Source organism: Staurois parvus, unplaced genomic scaffold, assembly GCF_062004578.1.
Source record: "Staurois parvus isolate SC_StPar_1 unplaced genomic scaffold, SC_StPar_1.0 ptg000020l, whole genome shotgun sequence".
NCBI lineage: Eukaryota > Metazoa > Chordata > Amphibia > Anura > Ranidae > Staurois > Staurois parvus.
The window spans coordinates 9359326-9386868 of NW_028317816.1; the positions used below are offsets into that span (position 1 = coordinate 9359326).

At 39.9% G+C, this 27543-nt stretch overlaps 1 long non-coding RNA gene across 2 annotated transcripts in view; it reads left to right on the forward strand.

Moving 5' to 3' along the window:
• LOC149472823 (uncharacterized) overlaps positions 1-27328 on the forward strand; it is a 45098-nt gene extending 17770 nt beyond the window's left edge. For both annotated transcript variants that reach the window (XR_016314185.1, XR_016314186.1), the window contains one exon: positions 26488-27328. This is a non-coding gene — a long non-coding RNA (uncharacterized LOC149472823). The remainder of the gene's footprint in view (positions 1-26487) is intronic.
• Positions 27329-27543: the final 215 nt, after the last annotated feature.

The following is a 27543-nucleotide window of genomic DNA, read 5'->3' on the forward strand; positions in this document are numbered from 1 at the left end:
CCCAAACCACACAGCCAGGATTACTAAGGAGTGGCTCCGTAAGAAGCATATCAAGGTTCTGGAGTGGCCTAGCCAGTCTCCAGGCCTAAATCCAATAGAACATCTTTGGAGGGAGTTGAAACTCCTTGTTGCTCAGTGACAGCCCCGAAATCTGACAGATCTAGAGGAGATCTGTGTGGAGGAGTGGGCCAAAATCCCTGTTGCAGTGTGTGCAAACCTGGTCAAGAACTACAGGAAATGTTTGACCTCTGTAATTGCAAACAAAGGCTTCTGTACCAAATATTAACACTGATTTTCTCAGGTGTTCAAATACTTATGTTCAGCAGTGCAAGACAAATAAATTCTTTAAAAACCATACAATGTGATTTCCTGAAATTTTTTTTTTAATTCTGTCTCTCAGAGTGGGAATGCACCTACAATGTGAATTTCAGACCCCTCCATGATTTCTAAGTGGGAGAACTTGCAAAATCACAGGGTTTTCAAATACTTCTGTTACTCACTGTATATATATATGTAAAGTGCTGCGTAAATTGACGGCACTATATAAGTACCTGAAATAAATAAATAATATTCAGTCTCAGGGAGTATAAGAAGACACGGGGCCACTTAAAGAAATTGGAGGAGAAGAGCTTTAACCTTAAATTGCATAGGGTTTTTGTTTACTGTCAGAGGGTAAGGATATGAAATTTGCTTCCACAATCGGTGGTGTCAGCAGGTAGTATTGACAGTTTCCAAAAACTCTTAGATGTGCATCTTAGCAAACACAATATACAGGGATATGGGTTATGATTTTTGACATGAACACACCCACATAGGTTGAACTGGATGGACTGTTGTATTTATTCAACCTTACAAACTATGTAGCTATATGACCTCTGTGACAGCCAATCACGGAGGTCACATGATCATAAACCCTGCCCCACTTCCCAGCATCTGAAAGCCCTTAAAGGACTAGTAGATGCTGGCACAAAGGGATTAACCCAAACATTCAAATAATAAATATCAAGTTCATATTATTGACTTTCATGGTTCAAACAGTGGGATCTGTAACAAGTACTCTTTGTATTATACACCTATTGACCTTTTTAGCCGCTAATGACTAAATGCAGCTTACTTAAAATGAAGATTTTTATGTAGATTTCTTGTTGGTTGCAGTTATCAGTAACAATGGCTGAGACCTAGTGAAATGGAGCCTATGGACACCTCTATGTGGTTAAAATGTTAGCAGATTGTGGCTAAACTAATAGATCTTGGAGACAAGCTTCTGAAAAATTACCTCTTGTTTGGATGGTTCAATAATGACATAAACATGTGGTTAACTCAGTGGCTAAAGCTTCCTGGGATGCGGCTGTAAAATAATAGCTTTTAAGAGATTTATACTTGAAAAACAGAAAGGCTTTTGAAATCTCATTGTACCTAAATTATAATATCATGAGCATCCTCCATAAACAAAAATGGAAAACAAATTACTAGATCATTTCTCCCTTGCTAGCTAAAAGAATATTTCCTTTGCTGACAAAATGAGGACATTTGAATGGTTTTCTCATTAGAAATTCAGATTTATTTTAGGTACACAAAGGGTAGAAGAAAGAGTATCTAATATATACGTAGGCTCCAACTGAAAAAGAAACAAAGCTCTTTAACAGAAAAAGAAAAAAATACACCCCCTAAAAAAAAAAAAAAGCGGTAGACTCTTTTTCAATTGACTTTAACCTAAACAGCTTAAGGAGCAAAATTGTGAGTTTTCACTGCTATCCATTCAATTAATTTTGCACATGGGACCTACAGGGCAGAAGGTACTCATCTAAGAGAAACAGCATAGATATTCTCCAACACAATTGTATGCGGTGGATAAATGTCTTTATATTTTATGTTGTGCTATAAATTGGAGGTTCTGGATGCACAGTGAATTATTACAAAAATAATTATTTATGAATTATCTTTGACTGATTTACATATGAAGTATGTACAGCATATGTATTGGAATTCAAGTTTCGAAGTATAACTCCAGTTTGTCAAGTAATATAACAGGTGTTTTTAAAAGGCTAAATGTATACACCAGAGGTACGATCAAGGGAAACACTTGAATAAAAGTTATGCAGGTTGTTTCAAAACACTTCTGTCTTTGATTTAAGCATTAGACATTTGCCTTCGGTCCCCAGTGACGGCTCAAGCAGTGATGAAGCTGACAAGTTAATGTACTGCATAGTAAACAAATTATAATGAACCACGTAGTTTGATAATTAAGAATCGAAATCTTTAAGTTCTTATATTCTGTATTGTAGAAAGGCGCTGCAGATGGTCTAAATTAAGTAACTCAAGGGCAACAGAGCATGTACAAAAATTAATTAGCTGCTGAAATTAACATGTCTGGCTTTTAAAGCTTCCTTGTTTGTTCATCTTTTTTTTTTTAATGTATTAAACCAAAATATTTGCAAAGTTTGTGCTTGATGTCAATTTGAGTTTACTTTGGAATGTTAAATGAGGGGAGACCACACATTGCTTAAAATATGAGAGACTTCATATATCTATAGCATACATTTGCAGTATTGTGTTTTTTTCTATAAATACTAATTTCCTACTTTCTCCACGTGTAATGTAGCCACTGCCCAATATTATATTAATAAACAATCTATATTCTCAGGTATGGTATAGTTCTACGGTAACTAGGCAAAGGTAAACCTGCTTGGGATCATCATATGACATTGAATGTATGACCTAATCTTTCTTCTCTATTTAAAATGTGCCTATAAGTCTGGAAAGCAACATACATCAACTTAAAGTGGTAATAAACCCAAAAACAAACAAACAAAAACTATATACGGAACATTGCAGTTTACCAATCCCTGCATGTGGTGGCTGCATCAGTTTTTAATTTTTTAGGCTTTTTTTTCCCTTTAATTGTACCTGGTAATTCAGCCAGTAACACTCTTTGGGGGAGATTTACTTAAACTGGATCACTCAGAATCTGGTGCATCTGTGCATAGTAACCAATTAGCTTCTTACTTCAGCTTGTTCAATTAAGCTTTGACAATAAAATCTGGATGCTGATTGATTACTATGCACGGCTGCAACAGATTCTGCATGTACCAGGTTTAGTAATTCTTCACCTTCCAGTATTAACCACTTGCCCGTCGCCTTATAGTAGAACTACTGCTACAGGGCGGCATGGCTGCACAAAATCACGTGTATATATACATGATTTGCATTTCTGGGTAAGGGGCCTGCGCGCGCCTCCCTACCCGTGACGTCATTGGCGGCTGCAGATGTCAATCACCGGGTCCTGGCCTGAGATTCCCCACCAGCAACTGGCAATTGCTGAGTAAAGCTGACAGGTAAGAGACCTGTCTGTAAACAACACAGATCTCTCTCCTGCCAGCAAGAACATGCTGCTGTGTGTTTCTCTATACAGCAGAGAAATACACAGCAGCATATTTCCCTAGTTAAACACACATAGCACATTATGTAAAACAGCACACCCCTTGATCGCCCCAGATGTTAACCCCTTCCTGTCCAGTGTCATTAGTACAGTGTCAGTGCTTTTTATTAGCACTGATCACTGATCACTGACATTGGGATGTCAGTGGCAGTTAGTCAGTTCCCACCAGGGGTGGACTGACCATTTGGAAACTCGGGCACTGCCCGAGGGCCTGGGGTCAGTAGGGGGCCCCATGAGATGCCCCTGGTACCTTTTTCATAGGCTTTTTTTGGTTTGGGCAAGGACACAGGGGCCCCATGATCACCTGTTGCCTGAGGGCCCCATGAGTTGTCAGTCCACCCCTGGTTCCCACCCAGTGTCAGAATGCCCGACGCAGTCCTGCTATAGGTCGCTGATCGCAGCCATTACTAGTAAACAAAAAATCCACTATATGTACTGCCATTTGTAGACACTATAAATTTCATGTAGACCAACTAATTCACAGTTATTAGGATTTTTGTTTTAGCAAAGACATGTAGCAGAATACATTTTGGCCTTAATTTATGAAGAAATTAGATTAGTTAAATTTTTTTACTGGATATGTATTTTTCAAAATTGTTGGTCTTTTTTTATTGTTTATAGTGCAAAAAATAAAAATGCACAGGTGATCAAATACCACCAAAAGATAGCTCTATTTGTGGGGAAAAAAAAGGGGCATACATTTCATATATGTACAGCATTGCATGACCGTGCAATTGCCAGTTAAAATAATGCAGCGCCGTGTCGCAAAAAATGGCCTTGTCAGAACGGGGGGGTAAATTCTGTCGAGGGCAAGTGGTTAAGATGTCTCTACTCTGAATCAAGGAGCAACAGAGACAACTTTGGAAGGCAGCATTGTCAATCTAGGAAGAGGGTAGTGTTAGATGCACTTGTAAGCAGTTAACCTTTTAGTAATTACCCTCCCCTGGGTGAAGTTGGTGGATGGAGTACTGTACCCCTATATAAGCTGGTGTGGGAGGAGTCTTGTTGAAGAGTAAAGGGAACAGTCTACCCTGATATACACTATTGTATGTATGTTGTAAGCCTGTGTAAGAGTATACACTTTGGGGAAGGTTATGGAGACTCTAAAGGGAGAAGCAGGGGTGGACTGACAACTCATGGGGCCCCCGGGCAATAGGGGATCATGGGGCCCCTGTGTCCTTGCCCAAACTCAAAAAAGCCTATGAAAAAGGTACCAGGGGCATCTCATGGGGCCCCCTACTGACCCCGGGCCCTCGGGCGGTGCCCGAGTTTCCAAATGGTCAGTCCGCCCCTGGGGAGAAACACTGAAGTTATGGAGGACCTGCATTGAGTTGTGTGGGAGAATTGGCTGGACATTCGCTGTTCAGGTGTTTGTTCATTGTGGTGAATTATATGGCTGAATACAAAGTGATGGAGGTGAAGAATGCAATGTTCAGATCTGCTGACATGTTGCTGTTACAGTAAAACCTAGTGAAAAGGCTGTATGTGTGGATATTCCATTATTCTCACAGGTGGACCTTGGATAATTGCATAATCATGACCTGCACAGAAACAAGCTGCCCTTTAGCAGACATGGGAGCTGCTTCATGACATTCCGTGCAGCAACTTTTAAAAAAAGGGTCAAAAACTTCTTTCCCTATGTTTCTTGAGGGTACAGCAGCTCATTGAAAGGAATGGGCTGCTTACCTGCAATGTGTGTGCACACCCACATATATGAACCTAGTCTTACTGTGTACAGTGTTTGCTTTTCTAACAAGGTAAACAACAATATATACTATGCAACGCTATCAAAGTGTATCAGACATAACGGGCTCCAAATAAATATGTTTCATGTGATGAAATTTAGTTGAAAAACAGTAAGTACAATGAATATACGTGCTCTTGAGATCAAAAGAAAGTCCAAAAGAAGTGCAAGAAGTAGCTCCGGTCTCCAGGACAGCTCCCAAATATCCAATAGAAGGTTGGGATAGAACTAGATGCTTACCAGAACCAAATGGCTCTCATACTACTGAGTAGCCATGAGCGCTTGAGGAATAAACCCCAGACCGTACCCGTGGTAGATTATTATTATTATAAAGGATTTATATAGCGCCAATAGTTTGCTCAGCGCTTTACAATATAACGGGAGACAATACAGCAACAATACAGTTCAATACAAGAGGGATAGGAGGGCCCTGCTCCTTGGAGCTTACAATCTAGGAGGGAGGGGTTAGTGGTACAAAAGGTAGTAACTGTGGGGGATGGACTGGTTGGAAGAGTAGAAGATTCCATTATTAGTTGAGGGCAGGATAGGCTTCCCTGAAGAGATAGGTTTTCAGAGATCGCCTAAAAGTGAGCAGAGTAGGCGATAGTCTAATAAATTGGGGTAGAGAGTTCCAGAGGATGGGGGAAGCTCTGGAGAAGTCCTGGAGATGAGCATGGGAGGAGGAGACAAGGGAGCTAGAGAGTAGGAGGTCTTGCGAGGAGCGGAGAGTACAGTTTGGGTGATATTTAGAGACAAGATTGGTGATGTAATAGATGATGTACTCCCACTACTATCTCCAGTTCCACTAGCATAAGTGCAAAGAATCAAAGAAAAGAAAGAAAGGCACACCAGACTAGTGCAGTATCCCCATGGGTTTATTGGTAATATGAAGAGCTAAAAAACATACTCAAACATAAGTGATATATGGCATGTGAAACCAACATTCATGGCACAATTGATGTAAAGACCCAAGTGGACCCAACCTTGGGTCTTTACATCAATTGGGTATTTTCATTTTGTATATTGGTATATCCTTAAAATTAGTATTTATTACGTTAAAAAAGCGCACTCACATTAGGTAGAAAATAAATCGGCATATCAAATTCCTAACAAAATGAATGTTCATCCAGCTTAGTAGATAAAATGAATGAGTGCTCAATTTAATTATGCACTCATGTGCAAGAAATACATTTGTTTTTTAATGTGGACCTAGCATCATGTATTTTTTCATGCATGTATAAGTAATTTGTAAGTGTAACACGTGTATTTATTACTTCTCACAGAGATCACAGCACTCACCCTAACAGTGCCTTTATCTGCTTTAGTCACCAGATAAAGGGCAGCATCTTTGATCTGGCACAATCCAAGGTCAGCATCTACTCTCTGGACTGAGATTTTTGGCTAAGAGACAATGCAATCATGTTGACTCTCTGCTTGTAACTTGACCACAATTCTCATCTGTGTGTTTGGATAAGTTGCAATTTTGTAAGCTCTTCTGGTTTGATCTGACCCCTGCAACAGTCTCTTACCTTGTGACTTGCTACAGAGTTAAATGTACAATCTGAGTCAGTGGAGGTGAGGGAACTGGTGAAACGCTTCCCGTCTGTAGCAGACTGCTGATATGTAAGTACAGGCCACGTTTGCCTGCAGATCAAGTATTGCCTTTTTTAATGAAAAGGGTACATATTTTGTAATGATACTGTATATTATGGCATGTCAGAAATGTATTCTTCAGACATTTAAAGATAGATAAAGACAGAGATAGTTAGCTAAAGGAACATACTACTCAGTTTGCAAAGTGAATGTTACAAAAAAGGTGAACCAGTGCTCACTTTAAATACAGATTAAATTGCAATTGGAATTTTAAGCAGACTTTTCAGAGTCTGCTTAAAATTCCAATTGCAATTTTTTTTAACTATCTCTGTTACATTACATCCAAAATTATTTTGTGTCAAAATTGGCTGAGCAGCTCTCTGCTTCTTTGACCCCGAAGCCTTAACACAACCATCTGCTAAAGCCTAGTATACACGATGAGAAAATTGGACAAAAAAATATTGCTTTCGGAGTGATAGTCCGATAATTTGATCATTAGTACACAGCTTTCAAGAGCCAGTCATGGCAGTCCATGTGAAATTATCCAAAGCGACAAGCACAAAAATGTTTCTCGGATGACAACAGAATTAATGATTTTCTTTTAATCAGTACAGTATTCGTCCATAAAAAAACAAGTGACCAAGACTGCACATGCTCAGAAATGAAAGAATACATTACAATAAAATACAATATATTACAATAATATAATTATATACAATAATTGCCAGATGTTGTATTCTATCTTACGAGAATTTTCAGAATTTTATTAACCTATTCCTTTTTTGATATGAGACTAGTATAAGAAAAAAAATTCTCATTGTGTATACAAGGCTATAAGTAGAATTCCAGGCAACATTTTTTGGTACCATGCAGTGGGGCTGTGCCTGTACTGCATGGGTTAACTGCTCCTTTTTGTCTAGGAGTGATAAGAGCGGAGATATACTCACCTAATCTGACAATCCTCCAAGCACAAGAAAGGTTCCTGTCGCTTCTGCCCCTTCTGCACACTAGCAGTCTTGTGAATGGATTGTTCCTGACACTATCATGCCTATAGACTGGCTCCAGACATGAGGACGGCAGAAACAGTCCACGGCTGGACGTAGGAGAGCGTTGTTTTTGGGAGGTTTGAAGGACTGGGTAAGCATAGCCTTTTGGAGGCCTTTCACATAAAACAAGCAGTTAACCCATGCAGTGCAGGCACAGCCCCACTGCATGGGTTAAAAAAAAAAACAAAATTACCCAGAATTCTGCTTTAGGTGTTGTTTTCATTTAATAAGACCCTTCACAGCTCACATTCAGCTCAGGTTGAAGGATTTTTCTCTTGAATGTGGAATCCTCCTTAAATGTTATTAATACAGATGGTAATTTAAAAGGACTTGGCACATGACTTACAAAAGTAATAGAACTTTGTACTACATAAAAGTAAACTCAGTTTATGCGCATTTACTATTTACATTTCTGAAATGGTACTGGATGTCTTGGAATCAGAAAAAATATATAGGTAGTAAGACTAAAATAATAAATAAATAAATAACGGTCCCTTGTTACTAACACATAAGTGGTTTCTGTTACATACAAGAGGAAATGGCATGCAATATCACTGATGACTGCCAAATGGATTTCAAACAGTGAACATTTTCTGTAGGAAATTGCAGGACTGTTATGGCTCTGACAATAATATGGACAAATGTTTCATTTTAAAGTTAGAAGAATTTGACCCTGAAAATATCTACGCTGCCCATGTCACTTGTCTGCTGACCACAGGAGGTAAATCCTCCTAAACAAGCACTATGGATAAAGTTAAGCACATTACAAAAAGATTTTCCCTCCACATACTTTCTGTGTCTCTTCTATTTGTTTTTGCTTTCATATGTGAAATGTTATTTAAAAGCCGTGTGATCTAATGCTAAAGCTATTCTGTCTACTAACATTCTAGATGAATGTTTTCAACCTCGGTACAAACTCTATCAAAGTATGTTGGTTAAGTTAAAACTGGTTATTTTTTTTCAGTTAAAATGCAGGTATCTCTTATCTAATCAATTGAATATTTCTATATTGGTAAATTGCACAGCAGAGCATACTGTAGAGAAGACAGAGAGGGAACAGGAGACACGTGAATCTCAGTTAATCTGCTCCAGCTTTACCAGAATTGTAGAAGGTGCAAGGAAATGTGAGTTGGAATCCTCTGTCCTTTCTGATGTAATAAATCCAGGTTTTTGTTCTCTCAGAAAATACATACAAGAACTCAATCAGGACCCGCTAAAAACCCCCTCAACCTCCAAACCACATCAAATAGTGTCAAATTTCACTAACAGTAAGAGGGTCTTAAAGGGGCATTAAATACCAGGAATGCTTTACTTACAGAGTACAGAGTTTAGGGGGGTACTACGTTCAGAGTTTGGGGGTGTGCTATGTACATAGTACAGTGTTCGGGGGTTTTACTTTTGTTGCTGTATTTGGGTGAAGCATCCAGCCAGCTCTAGTTCCTCCCCACAAATTGTAGGTGGCTCTGCCTCTCTTACTTGCTGGGAGATCATCCAGTGGGGGTGTCGGCACTGCACCCCAGACATCTGCATCTCCCTTGTCCCCATCCTGCACTCAGCGGTAACTGCTTAGAAGATCTGTGGGAGACGTTGGAAGACATGCTATCACTTGTAAACACAGAAGCCATGTTTACAAGTGACAATGGTGAGCAGGGAGCAGAGGGCCTGAACCACCAAGTTTCAGCTGAAAAAAAGTCCGGAATAAATCTAATAGGGAAGAACTATAAGTTCTTATTAGGAATTGCATTTTTTATGCATGCCTCTCACTCACTTCTCCAGTAGCTACATCATTCCTTGTATTTGCTTGACTTTGGCCTTTCACCTTCCTCAGTACCTGCACAAACACAAAATCCCAGTTTACGTCTGATTGCCCCCTCCCCTCCCCCCACCCCTGTTTAAATTTACTTGTCCACTCTCAATAATTGCCCAATATAATAGTTCAATTTCTGATTTTGGGTTTGCTGCCCGATAGTTTTCTGTATATCAGCCTTAACTTCCTCTAGCTGTTGAACTTTTGCTACCTGGATCTACTCTCTGCCCATAATAATGCTCATCTCTTTGGATGAGTTGCATTTTTTAAAGCCTTTCTGGTTTGTCCCTGGCCTGCTCCTTGACAACCTTTGTTCTCTTATGTGGCTCTGATGCTAACGCATCTATCTGTGTCATCTTGGTAAAGTCTTCTGGTCTCCATCCACCCAGATATAATATTTTTTGCACTTAAATCCTGGGAGCCCTCAAATTGGTGTGTGAAGTGTTTTAAGTTTCCCTGGATGGTGGCTTGCCTATAGGTGAAAATTGTCAAGGGAAATAGGATATTATACCTGAGATTTGGAGATTATGACCAGGAAGTCACAACTTCCTTACTAGCCATAAAAAAAAAACTCATGTTAATCTCTGCTGGCATTTTTTTATGTAGGTCAGAAGGCAACTGTTTTTTTTTAGCTGGATTTTTCTGTACTGACAAAGAATGAGGAGCCCCAGGTATTTAGTAACCTATCTTAGGTTTGCAAGACACTATCATAATGTTGTATAGTATTTTATACTCATATCAGTTATTCATGGAAGTTTGCTTAAAGCCATCCAGAAATGAATCCATTTTCCTTAGTTAGTTATTAGTTTTTACTATGGTATTGCATTACTTCAGTAAGTGTTTCCCTCAGGTGTGAATGACAATTTAAATCGCGAAGCTGCCATATCTGATTGCACAGCTCAAATTAGCCACACTTTTATAAAAGACTGGAAATTAGAAAGCTAGCTTGAGGATAAAGGATAATTAAGTTGGATGGGTACTTCCAATAGTAAGGCAATGTAAGGATATCGAGTAGTGATTAGTCACATTCCACTGGACTTGTTCTCTGCAATGTTGAAAGCAATTTGTAGTTTATCCAATCCACTTCTTCAGTTCAGTAATGAGTGTCAGGAAGATACCCCAGCATTTTAATCAACACAGGTAGCATTGACACTTTAATCCAATCACCATGGAAAGGCAGATGTTATTGTCCTAGTAAAGAGTGGGAGGTGTGACATTTGTGGCACCACCTTGTTCTAGTCACATAATCCAAGAAGAGGCTTGGATTAGCTAAGAGATGTCTTCCAGGTTACAGAAGAAGTCCAGCTGAATGCAACTAACTGTACTGCTAGATATATCATGCCCTTGATCAGGGGCGGACTGACAACTCATGGGGACCCCGGGCAATAGGGGATCATGGGGTCCCTGTGTCCTTGCCCAAGCTCAAAAAAGCCTGTGAAAAGGGTACTAGGGGCATCTCATGGGGCCCCCTACTGACCTCGGGCCCTCGGGCAGTGCCCGAGTTTCCAAATGGTCAGTCCGCCCCTGCCCTTGATAAATGGGAAGCTCCATAGACAAGGAAGGAATGCCATCTCAGTTGTCTAGTTCATATGTGAAATGAGACTAAAAAAACACCCAATTCATTGGTCTCTTTTATGATCTACAGTTATGGACTAACTGGCTAGAAAATACAAGAGGTTCGTTGAATTTGACCTGGAATTAGCTTCTTGCAGTTCTTGTAAAACAGAACTGAATTGTGAGAGGAAGAAGCAGTACAAGGAGCCAATCAGTTCATGTCCTAAACGGAGCATGGTGATATGAAGAAGAAAGGAATAGCAGAGTGACAGAGAAATGAGCTAACCACTGTGCCGATTTTCTATTCGCTCTCCAGTGTCAGGCTGGGGCAGGTCCAGGGGGCTTACAGGAAGTTGGCTGAATGATGCTGGCCATCAGTCTGAGGATATCTAGCAGCAGAAAATAAAAGTATTGCGGGGGATCATTCTGTACCAAAGCTTATTATTGTAACAAAAACTGTTTTTCTTTTCCATCTTGTTATTTTTGGATGGAGTTTTGCTTTAATCATCAGTCTGTAGACATATCCCATTACTTCTGCTTTTACAAACCATCAACAAGAAAGCAAGTGTTTCAACTGAATAGAAGAGATTTATAAAATTAAAGTATTTGTCCAGCCACAACTTTTTTCTTCATTTTGGATAGAGAATTAGAATTAGAACCCATGCTAACCAAGGCCCCATTACAGAAAATTGTCATTACTTTGTGTCCTGTTAAAAAAGTAATACCAGACAGGAAGTAAGAGGAACTCTCCAACAGCAACACTGGCAAAAAATGCTTTCTTTAGTAGAGTAGGGGAGACTAGAACCCCTATTAGATCTTTATTTAGTTCCCCTGTTGCTGTTTTCCTCTCTTCCTGCCTGGTGAAAATGTTGTCAGCAGGGCAATAAGTGAGGGTAAAGCTTTCTAATGGAGCCACAGATAGCAGTAGAAACCTGGCAGGAGCATAAATCCTGCTCTACTCTATCCACAACTTGAAAATGTTATTGGCTTGACATACACTTTACATAGTTAGTCTGGCTGAAAAAAGACAAATGTCCATCCAGTTCAACCATTAACCACTAGCCTACAGGGCACTTATACCCCCTTCCTGCCCAGGCCAATTTCCAGCTTTCAGCGCTGTTGCACTATGAATGACAATTGCGCGGTCATGCAACACTGTACCCATATGAAATTTTTATCATTTTTTTGTGACAGATAGAGCTTTATTTTGGTGATATTTAATCACCTCTGGGGTTTTTATTTTTTCTTAAACAAACCAAAAACCACTGAAAATTTTGAAAAAAGCAAAACATTTTTTCTTAGTTTTTGTTATAAAATTTTGTAAATAAGTGATTTTTCTCCTTCACTGATGTGCGCTAATGAGGCTGCAGTGATGGGCACTGATGGACACTGATAGGTGGCACTGATGGGCATTGATGAGGAGGCACTGATAGGTGGCACTGATGGGCATTGACAGGCATCACTGATGGGCACTGAAAGGCAGCACTCATATATGGCACTGATAGGCGGCACTGATAGGTGGCACTGATAGGCGGCACTGACTGGCACTAATAGGCGGCACTGACTGGCACTGTTAGGTGGCACTGACTGACACTGTTAGGAGGCACTGATAGGCAGCACTGACGGGAACTGATAGGCGGCACTGACTGGCACTGATAGGCGGCACTGATGCACACTGATAGGCGGCACTGGCTGCAACTGATAGGTGGCACTGATTGGCAGCACTGATAGGTGGCACTGACTGGCATTGATAGGTGGCACTGACTGGCACTGATGTGTGACACTGAAAGGCAGCTCAGATAGGCACTGATATGTGGCATTGATGTTGCACTGAAATGTGGCACTGATGGGCACTGGCAGGTGGCATGGATGAGCACAGAGCTGGCACTGATGGACACTGACAGGTGGCGCTGCTGGGGCTACACAGATCATCAGTGCTCTGTGTAGATGTCCCCTCTGAGGAATGCCGATTACCGGCTCTCCTCTCCTCACGAGCTGTCAGCGTGACAACTCGTGGGGAGAGAAATGCCGATAACCGGCATTTCCCTGTTTACATGTGATCAGCTGTGATTGGACACAGCTGATCACATGACCGAGCCGACATCTTCGGCTCTTTCCATAGATCAGAGATCTGCTGTGTCCGAGGGACACAGCACACCGCCAATCGCCGCGCTGCGCACTCCTGGAGCCGCGCATGCATGGTGAGAATGGGAGGACGTCATGTGACGTCCTCCCAGAACGAGAGAACCGCCTTGCGTCTGTCATATTACTATATGGCGGGTGGGAGGTGGTTAAAGAAAAAAAAGTTATAATCCTACAGCCGCAGTTGATCCAGAGGAAGGTAAAAAACCCAGCCATGCATGGTCCAGTTTGCTCCTACGGGGCAAAAAGTTCTACCTATTCTCCCGAGAGGCAATTGGATATTCCCTGGATCAACTTTACCTATAAATGTTAGTAACCAGTTATATTATGTGTATCCAAGAAAGAATCCAGACTTTTTTAAAGCAATCCACTGAACTGGCCAGAATCAACTCTTGAGAGAGTCTATTCCACATTTTCACAGCTCTTACTGTGAAGAAACCTTTCTGTATTTGGAGATTAAATCTCTTTTCCTCCAGATATCCTCTGTGGTGACCTCAGGGTGAATAACTCTGCACCGAGTTCACTATATGAACCACTGATGCATGTATACATGTTGATCATATCCCCCTTTAATCTCCTCTTCTCAAGAGAGAATAAATTTAGTTCCTCTTATCTTTCCTCATAGCTGAGCTCCTCCATGCCTCTTATCAGTTTGGTTGCCCTTCTCTGTACTTTCTCCAGTTCTCCAATGTTCTTTTTGTAAATTGGTGCCCAAAACTGAACTGCATATTCCAGATGAGGTGTTACTAATGATTTGTACAGGGGTAATATGATCTCTCTCTCTCTGGAGTCTATACATCTTTTAATACAAGAGAGGATTTTGCTTGCTTTAGAAACCACAGCTTGGCATTGCATGCCATTATTAAGCTTGTGATCTACCAGAACCCCCAGATCCTTCTCCACCATTGATTCCCCCAGTTGTACCCCCCTAGTATGTATGATACATGCATATTCTTAGCCCCCAAGTGCATAACCTTACATTTATCAACATTAAACCTCATTTTCCACATAGTTGCCCAATTAAACAGTGCATTGAGGTCGGCTTGTAAATTGGAGACATCCTGTAAGGACGTTATTGCACTGCACAGCTTGGTGTCATCTGCAAAGACTGAAACAGTATTTTTAATCCCAGACCCTATATCATTTATAAATATATTAAAAAGCAAGGGTTCCAACATTGAACCTTGGGGTACACCACTAAAAACCCTACACCATTCGGAGTATGAATCTTTACCACTACTCTCTGAATACGATCTTTTAGCCGGTATTCTATCCATTTACATACCAATTTTCCCAAGCCCGTAGACTTTACCTTACACATTAGCCGTGTGTGGGGAACTTTTGCAAAATCCAAGTATACCACATCCACCGCCACCCCTCTGACCAAGGTTTTGCTCACCTTCTCATAAAAAGAAATCAGATTTGTTTGAAACTTCTGTCTTTCATGAATCTATGCTGTCTGTTGCTTAAAATATTTTTTCCGCAAGAACTCAACTATGTGGTCTTTTATTAAACTCTCCAGTATCTTCCCAACTATAGAAGTTAAACTAAAATGGCGATAATTACATGGTAAAGATTTTGACACCTTTTTAAATATAGGCACCACATTGGCCTTACACCAATCCAGTGGTACTATGCCAGTCATTAAAGAGTCCCTAAATATTAGAAACAATGGCTTTGAAATGACAGATCAATTCTTTAAGGACCGTGGGTGTATGCCACCTGGTCCAGATGCTTTATTCACCTTTATTCTGTCTAAATATTTCTGGATCATATCAGTTGTGAGCCAATGTGGATCATCTGGAGCTGTGTCAATTCCATGCCCATTATGGACAAGAGCTCCCCCATGCTCCATCGTATACACAGAGCTGAAGAAGGTATTTAATAAATGTGCCTTCTCTTTGTTCTAGTCACCCACTCCAGATTATTTTGTAAAGGGCTTACGTGCTTCGAGTTGACCTTTTTACTATTAATATATTTGAAGAATGTTTTAGGGTTTGTCCTGCTATCCTTTGCAATCTGTCATTCGTTTAAATTTTTGTGGGCTTTATTTCCTTTTTTGCATATTCTGTTATATTCTTTGTACTGCTTAAACGATGATAGTATTCCTTCATTTTTATATTTAATAAAAGCTCTTTTCTTATTATCTATAGCTTTTTTAACTTTGGCCGTAAGCCACATAGGTTTGATTTTTAGCCTTTTAAATTTGTTGCCCATTGGAATATATTTTGTGGTGTGTTCACATACAGTCTTTTCGAAGAACTCCCATTTCTGTGTTGTGTTCATCGATGCCAATATTCCCAACCAGTCTTTTACTTAGTCATGAGATGTCATTTTCAGCATAGTTTTGCAAATTCAAGCCAACAAAGTCGTTATCAAAGAATTAAATATCTTAGTAATGCAAACAAATATAGCTTTAAGCGGATCTGCAAAAAGATAGAATCTATCTTCCACCATGTTGCAATTGCAGCTTATTGTCTAAAGTCTGTGCATTAGGAAATGTAGGACCAAGTGTTACAGGAACCATTGATTCTTACATTTTATGTTTGGAATATACAATAATCTCTTTACAAGTATAATTTTTCCCTTTAGCATTTACTATTGTACACAATATACTGTATGGGTGGTAATGCATAGGGGACACGAGGCTTAATAAAATTGCAGAGGCCATCTGGATCCAGGAAGGTAAAATATTGCCAGATTGAACTTCAGTTTTAAAGGTCAGTGCCCTTGTTGTGTGCATTATTTGATGACCTGTTCATTGATTAATTCACTGTTCCAATTGATCCTTTAATCCACCTACACAATCATTTGCGCAAAACATTCAGACAGCACCTGCTGTTCACTAAAAACCAGGATATTATATTATCTCAGATATTCAATGCTTTGCACATCTAGCTGGAAAGAAGCGTCTGACAATGTCATCTTGTTTATATCTTGAACATTTTCCTAGCGGTTCTGCCTGATATTGTGCAGATTTCTTTGTCACGCCATTTTCTCCAAATCTGTTTACTGTTCTTGCTCAGTTATTAACCCTTAAGCACCCTAAATATATATATTTTTTCCTTTGCTACAAATTTCCAAGGAAAAAGGTTAATGGTATTTATTCCCAGCAGCAAATGGCGACTTGTTTTACCAATATACTGGATTTACTTAGTTCTGGATAAACCACATTGTAACCTAATCATTATGATAGTACCCTTACATGAAAGGTATTGTGTGCTTATATATACAATAATATTTTGTAGGACTTTAAATATGCTCCCCTGGGAGTATCCTATATCAATACCCACAAAGGTAGATCAGTTATTTGTTTTTACTTTATTATACAAAAAAAAACTTAAAGTACATCATCAAAGTAAAACAATATAAACAAAATCTTCCTGACAACAAATATGGTAAAAAGCCACAAAAAACTTAGCATTTACACAAGTTTTTGCTGAGTTTTGTGTTTTTTTTGGCCAAAATGTTCCTCTCCTAAATGTGATTCTTCTGCATTCTGGAGAGGGGCGCTTAACTGCCCCTAATCGCTGCTGCTGCTGCTAAACTCTGATAAAAGCTTATGTGAGCATGGACACATAGGCGTTTATTGAGTAGAGTTTGTGGACTTTGGAAAAAATTGCCAAAAGCTCCTAAACTCACATTTCAAAGCAGCAGTGTACATAAGGCCTTAGAGTCAGTCTATGTGTTTTGCAGTGTATCCTCTTCTTCAGGACTGGCATATAAGCTTTTCTGTACACATTGGTGATACTTACAGGTTCATCTGTAAAGAATAACAACATCAATATAATTACATAAACAAAAATACACAAAAAAAAGACCAAAAGGGTATATACAGTATTTGTTTATGTAACTATATTGATGCTGTTGTTATTCTTTATAGATGGACCTGTATGAATTACCAATGTGAACAGGAAAACTTTGTTTATATTGCTTTTACTTGTTTGGGGATGGACTTTCACAGTTTTTTTTATTTAATAAAGAGAGAAAAAGTTAACTGATGTACGTACTGCTATTGGATACATCCAGGGGAGCACATTTAAAGACTTACAATATATTACATGGCTCCGTATTAGTACGTATTGTGATGATGCCCCCTAGGGACATATTCTGTTTTGTTTCATATATTCATATTGATCCCACATACTCAAATTTTGCTTGGCTTGTATATTCAGTATTTACTTTATTAGGTTGAAGCTAGAAAATAATATTTTTAAGAACTGTTTTAATTTTTTTAGCCAGGTAAATACCTGTCTATATAAAATTAAAAATGTATTATTATCTCATATTTACATGTTCCAGCTAGCATATATAGTTCTAGTCTTTTCACATGTTTACCAGGCTAATGTTAACCACTTCGCCCAAAGCTCAGTAGCTGCACCTGATATTATTTTCACAAAAGTCAAAGTGACTCATACTACCCCTCCATTCTGTATGGCTTGAAAATGGGACTAAACCCAAAACAAAAAATGTAATATATTGCAGCTTACAAATCTTTACACCTATTTTTTGCCGGCCAGTAACGCAATTCCTGTGTTAGGGTGGCTCCTTTCTGGATGAATGAGCAATGTGGGCACCTCTGGACAACAGCATTGGTTATGATTAAGCACGAGATCGTGTGAAACGCGTTAACAGGTCCTGTATTCATGTCCTGGTGTTTTGTGTGTCCTATGGATCAATAAATACACACTATATTCTTCTATCCTCTGGTGTGCAGCTGACCTTACTTCCTATTGCAACAGCATTGTTAACTCGTGGACAGGTTAATGTTACATGCACTCACACATTTAGATGGACTTGACTGACAAATTAACCACTTGTACTCCTGAGGAATTACCCCCCCTTAATGACCAGGCCTCTTTTTGCTACTCGGTGCTGCACTGATTCAACTGATAATTGCGCGGTCATGCAATGCTGCACCCAAACTAAATTTACGTCCTTTTTTGCACACAAATAGAGCTTTCTTTTGGTGGTATTTGATCACCTGTGCGCTTTTTATTTTTCACGCTATAAACAAAAAAAGACTGAAAATTTTGAAGAGAAACTATATTTTTTACTTTCAGCTATAAAAAATATATAGTAAATTCAAAGTTAGTTATAAATTTAGGCCAAAATGTATTCTGCTATGTTTTTGGTAAAAAAAATCCCAGTAAGTGTATATTGATTGCTTTGTGTGAAAGTTATAGAGTCTACAAACTATGGTATAGATACTGCAATTTCGCCATTTTTCTGCTATACAGAGCTGAGCTAATTTAATAGACAATTGCGCGGTCATGCAATATGGTACATACATGAAATTTATGTCCTTTTTTCACACAAATAGAGCTTTCTTTTGGTGGTATTTGATCACCTGTGCACTTTTTATTTTTGGCGCTATAAACAAAAAAAATTTTTAAGAAAATTTAAAAAAAAAACAAAACAATATTTTCTCATTTCGGTCATAAAAAATATCCAAAAAAAACAAAATTTCATCATAAATTTAGGCCAAAATGTATTCTGCTACATGTTTTTGGTTAAAAAAATCCCAGTAAGTGTATATTTATTGCTTTGTGTGAATGTTATAGCGTCTACAAACTATGGTATAGATAATGGAATTTACACAGCTTTTACTTTCTGACTGCTCATCACATTTCTTGAGGTGCTAAGATACCAGGATAGTACAAACAACCTCAAATTACCCCTTTTTGGAAAGTAGACACCCTAAGATATCTGCTGAGAGGCATCCATGTAAGATTTATTTTTTTTCACAAGTTTCTGGAAAATGACATAAACATTTTTTTTTTACACAAAGTTGTCATTTAAATGATTTATTTCTCGCACAAGCCACGGGTATATGTGGAATTACACCCCAAAATACATTCTGTTACTTCTACCGAGTATGAGGATACCACATGAGACTTTTTGGGAGCCTACCCACATACAGGAGCCTGAAATCCAATGACCACTTTGAAAGCCTGAAGGTGCGTAACTTCCTCATTTCACTTCAATACCTATCACAGTTTTGAAGGCCCTGACATGCCAGGATAGCACCAAACCCCCCAAATGACCCCTTTTTGGAAAGTAGACACCCCAAGGAATTTAAAAAGAGGCATGGTGAGTATTTTGCAGATCTCATTTTTTCTCACAAGGTTTTGAAATATATAAAAAAAAATGTTTTTGTTTTTTTTCTTCATTTTCCAAAAACTTTTGGCAACAAATGAGATCTGCAAAATACTTACCATGCTTCTTATCAAATACCTTGGGGTGTCTACTTTCCAAAAAGGGGTCATTTGGGGGGGGGGGGTTAGGTGTTATCCTGGCATTTCAGGACCTCCGAAACTGTGATAGGTAGTCTGGAAGTGTAATGAGGAAATAAAGTCCTTTAAAAGCCTGAAGGTGCTTATTGGATTTTGGGGTCCTGTGCTTGGCTAGACTGCCAAAACGTCTCTCACATGTGGTACCCCCATACTCAGGAGAAGTAGCAGAATGTATTTTGGGGAGTAATTCCACATATACCCACATATATATAGAGGACAGAGGTCACCATAGAAGTGCGGCAAGAGTGTCAGTCCTTCCTTGCAGTTGGGGTGGCATGCGTCGGGGTCTTAGGGCTTGGAAGAATGAGACAGGAGACCATCCCTGGAATCCGCCGGAGGACCTTCACAAAGGTGGAGGAGGTGTAGGGTTGATGGAGAAGGCTCTAGAGGCAAGGAGAAGGAGAGCGTGCCATGCATAAGTCTCAGGAGGCAATGAGGGCCACCAACTTGACGCGGACGCCAGATGGGAGGGACCCAACAAAGTCTTATTCAGGCAAGTATTGCTGGTGAGAGACAGTCTGAAAGAAGACCTCAGGAGGGCCCTCAGGCCTCACGGCGGGGTCTGTGGTGCGCTGGGGAGGCAGTAGGGCTGTTAGGGGCTGTAGGGCCTCTGGCAGGAAATCTCGGAGGTGTGGAGGGGGCCGAACGGCGTCGTCGAGGAAGGAGATCTTGTCCTTCCATTTCACTAGGCACACTGTTAGATGCTGGAGCAGGTGGAAAACGCATCGATCTGTGCCAGTCAGGGAGCTCCACTAGAGGAATGTCCAAGGTGGAACAGAAGCTGGGGAGGTCTCCTGGAAATCGCAGATAGGCCATGCACCCCTGAGTCTGAGTAGAGAGACCAAATGGAAATCGCCACCTATATGATATATTATGGGAGCGTAGAGTGTCCAGCAGGGGGCGAAGGTCTCGCCTTTGTTGCAGGGTGATGAAAGAAAGATCTTGGAACAGGTGAATCTCATTGCACTGAAATAAAAGGCGTCTCCTCTCTCTGGCCCTTTTGAGGATGTCTTCCTTAAGTGGAAAGCTGACCAAACAACAAACCACATCTCTAGGTGGGTCGGAATCTCTGTTCCTGGGGCGTAGTGATCTGTGTGCATGTTCCAATTCTATGGGTGCAGCAGGAGGGCGGCCCAGCAAATCATTAAAGATTGCCACAACGGTTTTAGGGATGTCACGCTGGTCCACAGATTCAGGCAGGCCACGCATTATGATGTTGTGCCTGGGACCCTATTCTCCAGGTCTTCAATCTGCCTATAGAAATCCCTAATATGTGTTATGTGGGAAGCTGACAACTGCTGGAGCTCCATTATGGAGTCTGAGTTGGATCTGCTTATGAATTCCACCTCTTCCAATCTGGTATGAAGCATATGAAGATCTTCTCTTAAATCATGGAAGGCTGTAGTAAAGGTGGCTTTAATATCTGCAGCCACAGCCTGTAGATCTCTCAGAGAAAGTGAGCAGGTTGCTGATGAGATGTCATGCTGTGGAATGGACTCTGTGTCAGCCCCGGTGTCTGTGTTCCTCGTGCTCTGAGTGCACACTGTGGCTGAGGAAGAAGGGAGGGGGGGTGATGGGGATGCTGCGTTCAGCCTGTCCCTTTGCTGTGAGCGGAACAGTGCCTGAATATGGCGTGATTGCTGTGGACTGTGCGCCAGCAGGGAGCGGGAGCCGGAAGCATTCCGGTCCGCTCTCCCCATCTCTGTATGGTCGAATTTCACCCACTCCCAGTGCTTATGCTCTGCAGGGTCTCCGGCCGGCGGGAGCTCCCGAGTCACGTGGCCATTTTGGCAGACCACGCCCCTCACTCACTCTTCTAACCAGCTGAAGATAATGCCTTTTCTGACATTTTTTGTTCACATGAAAAAAATCAGTATTTTTTGCTAGGAAATTAATTTAAACCCCCAAACATTATATATTTTTTAAAGCAGACACCCTAGTGAATAAAAGGGTGGTTACTACAATTTTTTATGGTACATAGTACTCGCGCAGCGATTTTTCAAAAGCAATTTTTAAAAAAAAAATACACTTTTTTTACTTTTAATGCACAAGAACACAATATATTGGCCAATTATTTGGTAAAATATAAAAGATGATGGTATGCCGAGTAAATAGATACCAAACATGACATGCTTTAAAACTGTGCATGCCCCGTGCAATGGCGACAAACTGCATACATTTTTAATATCCATAGGCAACACTTTAAAAGCCTTTAAAAGCTACCATTTTAGATATACAGAAAAGGTCTAGTGTTAGAATTACTGCCCTTGATCTGACGTTCACGGCGATACTTCACATGTATGGTGTATCCACTGTTTACATACTGGCACAGGGTCAAGGCTTGTGTACACAAGTGTGCGCGCATCGGAGGGGCGATTTTTTTTACGTTATTTTGATTTTTTAAATAATTTTTACACTGTACCTTTCATTTTTTTTTTTTATCACTTTTAATGCTATCACGGAGAATGCAAATATCCCCTATAACTTCAATGGGCATTGTCATATATTCTTTTTTGAGAAATCTGGGGTCTATCAGACTCTGGATATCTCCTCTACCCTTACATTATCTAATCAAACCAAAATCGGTGTGATCAGATGCTTTCCCAATTTACAAATGGCGCTGTATATATCCTGCGAAACTGAAGTGATGAAATGCTTGTAGCTTCCGAATTCTTAGACTATAGAGATGATTGGCACCACTCTGGTCTCCAATCAGCTCTATGGTCAGCTGGCAGAAAAACCGGCTGCATTCTCAGGTTCCCCCGATAGCACGGGACTGCCCAAGAAGGCCGTGGAAGTCAGTGGGGGAGGGGCATCATTTCCCACTGCTTGTAAAAGCAATCCTGCAGCTAATTAGCCACTAGGATTGCTTTTACATGAAAGCCGATCGCTGGCTGAAAAAAACGATACCAGGATGATGTAGGCATCATCTTGGTATAACCATTCAAAGTCCAATGATATAGCAGTACATCGCTGGTCCTTTTTGGGTGTATATGCTATTTTCTTTTTTTTTGTATGCAACCTGTGGACTGAATGAAAAAAAGAGAAGAAATCTCTGCCAGAAAAAGTGTGTAGTATGCCCATCATACTCAAAAGTATTAATCAACTTGTGCAATTTCCATTCATGCCACTGTGCACAGTTGATTGCTATCTTTTGAAATAACAGATGGTAATCTAAGGTTTTATAATTTGCATTGTTGAATCACCTTAGTTATAATCGTTGTGCAACGCATTTACTTTGTACAAAATTTCTGTGATTCATTCACTTACATCAGAACAGCATTAGCATTAAATTTCTTGGTAATTTCGTGTTGATTTACTCAGAGATGTCCTCTTAACCTCAGGATCAGAAGAGATCTTTAAGAAATTTTGTATTTCATTCTTATTTAAAAGATCCAACTATTTGCTGCCCAACAGGGGTGGACTGACCATTTGGAAACTCGGGCACTGCCCGAAGGCCTTGGGTCAGTAGGGGGCCCCATGAGATGCCCCTCGTATCTTTTTCATAGGCTTTTTTGAGTTTGGGCAAGGTCACAGGGGCCCCATGATCCCCTATTGCCCGGGGGCCCCATGAGTTGTCAGTCCGCCCCTGCTGCCCAACCTATATTATTATTATAATACAGGATTTATATAGCGCCAACAGTTTGCTCAACACTTTACAATATAAAACAGGAGACAATATAGCAACAATACAGTTCAATACAAGAGGGTTAGGAGGTTACAATCTAAGAGGGAGGGGCTAGTGGTACAAAAGGTAATAACTGTGGGGGATGGACTGGTAGGAGGAATAGAAGATTCCATTATTAGTTGAGGGCAGGATAGGCTTCCCTGAAGAGATAGGTTTTCAGAGATCGCCTAAAAGTGAGCATAGTAGGCGATAGTCTGATAAATTGGGGTAGAGAGTTCCAGAGGATGGGGGAAGCTCTGGAGAAGTCCTGGAGGCGAGCATGGGAGGAGGAGACAAGGGAGCTAGAGAGCAGGAGGTTGTGCGAGGAGCGGAGAGGACGGTTTGGGTGATATTTGGAGACAAAATTGGTGATGTAATTTGGGGCAGAGTTATAAATAGCTTTATAGGTTAAATGCTTACTGTATATAATTCCGGAAACAGCAAATACATCTATAACAGAGATAACATGCACATACAGTACATATTCAATAAAACAGTGCAGGACGCCAAGTGCAATACCCCATCTCTTGGAAACAGTCTTCTGCTGGTATGGCTAATGAATCTAACAGTTATTGTACATTTGGACTTTACACTATGCATCTTTGATACCCAAAGGCATGAGTCATTTCCATCCTAAGGTTCAATTTTTGAAAGATCAGTTCTAAGATGAAAATGTTCCATATGAACTGGTCACCTTTAAATTGGGTTATGTTTCTCAATTTAAAGGCTAAGGGCACCTTTATTTTAATAATCAAGCTAACAATGAGTCCGTCAAATTTACTAAATCATCAATACAAATTATATATCATTTTTCATGCTTTAAAGCTTTTGTCATGGTCAGCCTAATTCAAATAGGAACTTCAGCCCCCCCCCCCCTTCCTTCCCAGGTTTCATTTTCTTACCCCTTCTTACTTTGCTGGGTTGAGCTAAATTAACAAACTCACAACCACATTCTGGCTATTGCACCATCATCTTCTTGGTTGACTTCATCAATAGGCTAGCTGTTTCTTCCAGGACCTAGCAGCCAGCCCCCTGATGATGCTCCTTTGTATATGCACAGTGTATTCAACATAGTTCTGCAACCTCCTGGGATGCATGAGATTGATATCACAGGAGGCTTCAGGCATGAGGGACATCAGTCCCATCTAGGCGAGAAAGGAGGAACCACAGGCTGCACGCCTCAGAAAAAGGTAACCCCACTATAGAAAATATAATGAAGATGCAAAAGTAAGTGAAGGTCCACTAACTGTTGCTAAAATCAACAAAAATAGTAGCTGTTGACATCACCTTTAAGTAACCATGCTGGCTCTTGTGGTCCTGTTGATTTTGGTAATAGAATAAAGTTTGGCAGACCATAACAAAAACCTAGTTTTTGTGGAATAAAATGTATACAATTTATAATGCTGATATAATAAATGTGGTTGACTCTACAATATTATTTTTAAATCGGTAAAGTACAGTATTTGTACCATAGTACCATAGCTCAGTACAAGTGTTCCCTGACTATGATGGGGTCTGGAGCAGAATATACACTGTAGTAGTTCTACCATGCTGATCTCCTACTGCTTGCTTCATTCTTTTGAGCACTGGAAACTGTATATGAGTGCTCTGAATTCACAACAATGACACCTGCAGGGGCTTCCAGTTTAAACAAGAACTCCATTAGTTCAGGAAGCAAAAGCTATGACTTTTTATATAAAAACACTTTTTTTTCTTTTTGAGGCTTTATGATCCTTTAAATTAAACATCCAGAAAATAATTCAACAGTCCTTTATATAACATGCGGAAATCCCATCCATTTGAAAATGCCTTATGTGTACAATAGGTATATCGCTGGTCTGCCATGCTAGAGTTCCCATGTTTACCAAGATTTGCTCTGAAGTCTCCATTTTGTGCACTTCATTTGATGCATGCTAAATAAAGGAAGTGGCCTTGTTTATAGAAGACTATTTGAGTAAACTGTATTCATATGGAATGGTGCTGAAGGAATGTGACTAGACAAAGAATTTAGCAGAGCAAAGCTAGACTGCTGAGTGTCTCTTAGTCATATCACATACTAAGCTTTTACTCTTAGGGAGTCATTATATAGGGAAGGAAAGGTACCATTTTTTTTTATATTACACATGGTCCATTTATTTTTAATGGCAATTTTTCATTTGTTATGTAAAATGGATTAATATAGCACAAAATATTTTGTGGACTAAACTCTAGCAATGAACTTCTTCTATTTGGTCCATTTTGGTCTGTTAAATATTCAATTAAAAGTGATTTATTATACCTATTAAAAAGACATAAAAGTACTTTTTGATTCTTGCAGAAATCCAGTGCTGCCCCATAGTATATTAGACTCAAAATCAACAATCGGCATAGTGTAGCTACCCCTTGTGATACAGACAGCCCAGTATATAACCAACTTAGGACATCTCCACATCACACTGTATGTACCACTGTCCCAATATCCCTCTCACATTGTGGACATAGAGGAGTATCCCTCTAATGCCACTTAAAACGTCTGATGTATAATGAACAATTGGGTAAGTCTCTGAGATGCAGAAAGGGATACCTGTTCTACATTATAAAGAATATTTTACTTTATTTTTACTTTAGGACAGGAGATGTGTTATTGGAAGGATCACAAGTGAAAAAAGAAAATTAATGCAGCCAGCACATCTAAGGATTGGTTAACTGCAATATTTTATATTTTTGTTCATGGGTTTAGATACTCTTAAATATACTTTTCATAGCAGCTCAATATGGAGCACATATAATTTATATATTTAAATAGAAGCTTTTGTACTCTTATATGCCAAAAAAATTGGTACAGGCAAATAACAAAACTACTTTATTACCAAGGGCTGCTAAGTGTCAGCAGCATTCAAGTTATTTTTGTGTAGCAAAACACAAATCATGCTACTAGTTGGGCATGTTAGCTCTAACACAGCAAGATGAAATACACCATACTCCATCATCATCATCCTTATTAGACTGTAACCCAGACCAATCCATGCCCAGGCTTACCTTGCACCATGTGCAAACTTTTTGTAGAGCAACCCCTCAGCCTCGGCACAAAAAATAAAAAGCAAACTTTGCTCACTCTCACTTTAACCATTGCTGCTGAGGCTGACATCAAATAAAGCAGTCTTGTGCATGGAATTCATCTCTGACCTTAAAATTTTTGTTTTATTTCTATATTATACAGGTTTGTGTGGTGGATCATATCATTGGAAGGGAAGAAGGACAGAGCGGAGCAAGCTGAAGTCCCAACTGAAAATCCAAAGTGATTGCAAGAACTCTTCCTGCGGTGCATAATCTAAAGCCCAAAAACTGGTTAAAAGAAGTGAATTTGCAGAATGGATGTTATATTCTGGTGCTGTTTAGTTCTGGTGCTGAAAAGAAGCAAAAAGTATCAGCGCTGCCCAAAGTGTTCCTGTGTTCCTAACCATCCCCCACTCTAAAACACCTACCTAACACTTAACCTTCCTCTACCTACGTTACCGTTGGAAAGGATTTGTAAATCCAAACACTAAAATCTCCCATAAATTTAAACACAGTAAAAAATTTTCAAAAGTCATTTTCAGTATTTTAACAATTTTTCATTGGCAATGCTGACATAAAGGTCCCTGTGCAGGTTTTTACTTCTTTCTGTACAGGAAAAAGCAATCTCTGATGTTTATGAGTAAAGGCCTGTAAGCAGGTTCCAGCCCAGGCTGGGTTGGGTAGGTTATTCGGCCCACCTGTGATGTAAATGAGGGGGAAGGCTGGAGCCAAGAGTCAAGGTTGAATGGTCTGCCATTCCAGTTACCTGTATGCTGCTGTGTGCTTCTGCTGCTGATCTGTTCCTAAGGACTGCTTCTGCTGAGTATATCTGGAACCCACCAGCCATGGAACATGCCACCTACTCGGGACTTTGTCACCACTAACAGACTAATGCCTAACAAAGGAATGCTTGGGTCAATCAATAATTAGGGTTATGAGAAAAAGGACCATTTGCACTTTGTATCATGTTTGCACTAAATGATCAGTAAAGTCTGTTAAAACTTTGTCAGTGGGCCTGGTCTGAAATTGTTCCCAAAGGGGTGCATAATGAGGTTGGCTTTTTATAGAACCTGGGACTGTAATAGCTGTCCCGAGCATTGAAATGTGCGCCTCTGGCAAACATCCCCTAGTGCATGGATTTGTTAGGCCCTGCTCACAAAATGGTGTAGTTAGAGTATCCATTCCAAACCAACCACTCTTCAGGGCAGGCCTAACCTAA